The following is a 5,000-nucleotide window of genomic DNA, read 5'->3' as shown; positions in this document are numbered from 1 at the left end:
ATCTTCAAGAGTGGAGAGGAAGTTATTTCTTCTCATGATGAAATAAACGTTTACAAACTTTCAAAAAGGTAAAGAGAAGGAAAGGTTCTCGGCCTTTGTGTGCGCGTGTGTGTATGTGCGTGCGTGTGTGCGTGTGCGTGTATGTGTGTTTATTTTCTGTCACACAGACCCTGGAGTTCATGGCCAAACAGCAACTTAATCCATACTTTCTTGTTTTGTAACTGACAAAACTTTGGTTGTTATCGTAACAGGACTCTGCCTGAGGCTTAACGCTTTATTTTCTGCTTCTCGTTGAGGAGTCGGACCTAAAATGCCTCAATTTTGATTTGAAAATGTTTGTGTGATTATGTCAGCTGATAAATGTATTTTTCTAATTCGTTATATGAATTTAGTCTGATGCTACAATCTGAAAAAGGTGCTAATTTCATCTACTTTTGCCAGTCACTATAATATATATATATATATATATATATATATATATATATATATATATATATATATATATGTATATATATATATATATGTATATGTATATATATATATATATATATATATATATATATATATATATATGTATGTGTGCGGACATTCGTAAATTTACACACACATATACATATATATATATACTGTGTGTGTGTGTGTGTGTGGTTTATGGTTTATATATATTTATATGTGTGTATAAATATAAAAACATATATGTGTGAAAGAGAGAGAGAGTCAGGCACCCGAGCGATCCATATTAATACTTCCTTATTTTCAATTATATCAATGTTATGCTAATGTTCATAATGTTAATAGAAGTAACGATAATATGTATTATTATAATATATATAACAATGATTATAACAGAACAGGAGAGAATCCTAAAAGAAAAAAATATATAATATACATTATATATATATATATATATATATATATATATATATATATATATATGTGTGTGTGTGTGTGTGTGTGTATGTGTGTGTGTGTGTGTGTGTGTGTGTGTGTGTGTGTGTGTGTGTAAATATATATATATATATATATATATATATATATATATATATATATATATATATATATATATATATATAAATTGGTCGGAATTGTGGAATTTTCCCGGACCACAAATCTTTCACCTCCCCTCTCACCTCTCCCTCAGCTATCCTCACACTGCTAAATTTCCCTTAAATTCACTGCTCCCTTTCCACTTGAACCTTATATCTGCCCCTCCTCTTCCTCCTTCAAGTCTCCCCCCTTCTCCGGTCCCTAATTCCGTTATCTCAGTTCCCCTTTTCTCTTAAAATCCTCTTTCCAAACCTTTCTCCCTCTCCCCCTTCCTTTAACCTCTCCTTTTAACAACTTCTATGAAGTATACGTGTTTCGAGGTAGAATGATAATAATGATAATTACTATGATAATGATTGAAAAGGATTCTCATAGATTCACAATATGATGTGCACACATTCGTGTGTGCGAGTATGTGATTCTTTATTATTCATATATATTATTAACTGATTTTGTATATATCAATACCTTACTTCACATCAACACGAAATAACTGTAAGTCCGCAGTCACGTTTAATATAATGCCAGGTAGAGGTTGTGTCCTACTGTTTATTTGGAATCTTCAAATTTTGCCTACTATCAATAATGTGTTCAGGCATGAACTGATTACACAAATTTATGTTAGCAATTTTAATAATACATTTCCTGTCCCCCTTCATCTACTTTGCTGTGGAAAATACCAATACTGCGACATTAAGGGGGTTCGCTTCGAAACATTTGCCAGGCTGTAGTGTAGTTGGACTTTTGCTCCTGACTGTGCGTGCATGGCATCCCCGCCACGAGTTCAGTATATCTGTTGTAGTTATACGAATGGCTCAACAAATGCTGTGTTACCAAAGAGTCAATTACTAATATTACCTGTGTTGCCTGTTTCCCATTTTCCTTGATTTCGATTATGCTTTTATATTATAAATTGATGCCAGAACTGTTAATAGTATTGTAATGATCGTGATGCCAATAATAATATCAACAGTGATAGCATTAGAAAAAAATTATATCCCGAAAACCCAAGGTAAAAAAAGGTCACATCGGTCAACCATCTGATTACGTGTATGCATCACACACACACACACACACACACACACACAAACACACACACACACACACACACACACACACACACACACACACACACACACACACTCGTTTGGCAGTGCCTAATCTAAAATAAGCAGGCAACAGAAGAGGCTACGAATACTATGACAAAGGTTTATAATCATATCACCAGTCAACAAGTAGATTAAGGTTAATCCGAGTTAAAAGTTTTGCACATGAAAAATAAAACTGTCTAAAGGTAAGCAAATAGATAATTGAAGTCATATATACACTGAGCAAGTCAAGCTTATACTATGACTTATATTGGGATACAAGTTGTATTTATTACGAGTCATTGTAATGTTACATATATAGCTAAATACAATATTCATACGACAGAGTAAAATTCTATTTTTCGTCTATATCTTCTATTAATTCTTTTTTTTTTCTTTTTTTCTTTTTTTTTCTTTTTTTGCTGTTTACAGAAAAAAAAGCGAAAAGGTCAAAAGATTATTTTATGTTATATGTAAATAACACTTCCCAAACACTTTGTGAGGTGAAGACATTGCAAAGCCAGATAGGGCAGAAAGGTAGCTAGGGCGGGCGGGCAGCCGGTCATTCAGTCGGTCAGTCTGTCTGTCTGTCTGTCTGTCTGTCTGTCTCTCTCTCTCTCTCTCTCTCTCTCTCTCTCTCTCTCTCTCTCTCTCTCTCTCTCTCTCTCTCTCTCTCTCTCTCTCTCTCTCTGTCTCTCTCTCTCTCTCTCTCTTATTTAATTTTATTCTACTCCGTTTGACTTCACTTTACTTTCCTCTAGTCTACTCTACTCTGTATTTTTCTTTGTTAAATACAGAGAGACCTTCGAAATGGTGTGGAGGGAGGAAGTAGTTTAAACGGGAGAGAATTTCATATCAAACTAGTATTACCTTTAGTTCTTCAGGCTAATGATGGCTTCTTATAGACTAATTAGGAAACGAGTAATTTGATTGTTTTCCTTGGAATGTTCATGGCCCACGGGAATCATTAGCCCTTGAAATTGTAATAGGAAAATAGCGTCATATACACACTATTAGCATTAGTAGCACCATTTGAACATCTGATACGGAAAATAAACCTTACGTACAAGCACATAATACCGGTTTTAGTAACGTCATCCTGGGAAGCCAGGTATGAATCTTTGTTTACCCACATAATGGTCGTTGAAGGGAAAATTTCTCCGTGAAAGGTTTTGAGTTTGGCGCCCCCTGGTTTAGAAAGAGATTCAGCACGATTGTTTTCCTGCATTTGTCTTAACTGTGAACAGGCAGTTGACAGTATTTTGAGGTATGTGTGTAGAAAAGATTGCAATATATATATATATATATATATATATATATATATATATATATATATATATATATATATATTATATATATATATATATATATATATATATATATATATATATATATTCTTCTCTTCTCTTCTCTGCTTTTCTTTCCTTGTTTGTCTGTTTTTTCTTTTCTTTTCGTTTATGTCCTTTCTTTTTTAATAACTATTATGATAATTACTATTACGATTATTCTCTTTGTTGTGTTTATAATGCATAATGATATGCGGTATTACCATGACCACAATCATAATTTTTATTACTTTATCGACATTGCATTTATTATTTCCATCCCATCGAATAGTATCAAATGTTAGTATTAGTAAATGTATCAGTATTATTGTCAACAATATGAATATTAGTACAGTTATTATGAGCTTCTTTATTTGCTCTTTCGTTACAGCTTACATATTGCTTTAGGATTTTTTAAAGAAAGATTCTCTCTCTCTCCCTCTCTCCCTCCCTCCCTCCCCCCCCCCCTCTCTCTCTCTCTCTCTCTCTCTCTCTCTCTCTCTCTCTCTCTCTCTCTCTCTCTCTCTCTCTCTCTCTCTCTCTCTCTCTCTCTCTCTCTCTTTCTCCGTCTCCCTCTCCCTACCCCTTTCGCTCACTCTCCCTCTCCCACTCCCTCTCGCAATCTCTCCTTCTCTATCTCTCTCAAAACAATACTAAATAAATATTTCTCAGACAAAAGTGTTTCTGAATATGCATCCATCGTGATATAATCAGGTTTATAGGACTATTACATGCTTTTAATAAGTATATAAAACAAATAAAAAACTTTACGGATTTAAGATGAATATTTATGTTTATGTAAACATATACCTCATATGTCGGATGCTGTACATTATAACTTTTATATTATACAATGAGATTGAGAGTACTGCAATTGTATTTGACCTTCGTTCTCGCGTTAGGCAACTCAAATCCATTTAATTTCAATAAAGAACAAGCTGGCAACTCGCCCGTGACTCTGTGTTACTCCGATTCGCTTTTTCTCTCTTTTATTCTAAATCCGCTGACATGTATTGCTTTCATTTACATTTGTTTGGTATCGTTTTATTAAAATACAATATCCTTATTGTTTTAAATCACTTATTTTGTTTGTTTTCTCTCTCTCTCTCTCAAAGAAAACAGCGAATGAGATTGCCAGTTTTTCCTTCCCTAGATTGGACGAAGCAAAGAAACCTAACATCGAAATTTTGTATCCTTTGTAATTTGTTTGGGAACCTGGGGATTTTTTTTTTTTTTTTTTTTTTTTTTTGTCAAATGTAGCAATATATCTCCAAACGATTTCTTGTCTTACGATGATCATTTGGCCACTGTGCGTGATGTAGGCAAGGGAAGAGTCTGTCACGATAGGAATGCAACGCGTATGAGTCTTACGCTGGAGCCTCTTGCACAGAATTCGCAAATACAGTCTCTGAATCTAGCCTACAGTGAATGGCTTCGGGCGATCAGGTTCCCGTGACGTTTACATGACGTGGGACAGAAATGGATTTGCATATTAATGTGAAGACTGGATATGCAGAAACTGCTAGTCTGTTTCAAAAGT

This window comes from Penaeus vannamei, chromosome 9 (assembly GCF_042767895.1).
Source record: "Penaeus vannamei isolate JL-2024 chromosome 9, ASM4276789v1, whole genome shotgun sequence".
In the NCBI taxonomy this organism is placed as follows: domain Eukaryota; kingdom Metazoa; phylum Arthropoda; class Malacostraca; order Decapoda; family Penaeidae; genus Penaeus; species Penaeus vannamei.
This window is presented reverse-complemented; position numbering follows the sequence as displayed.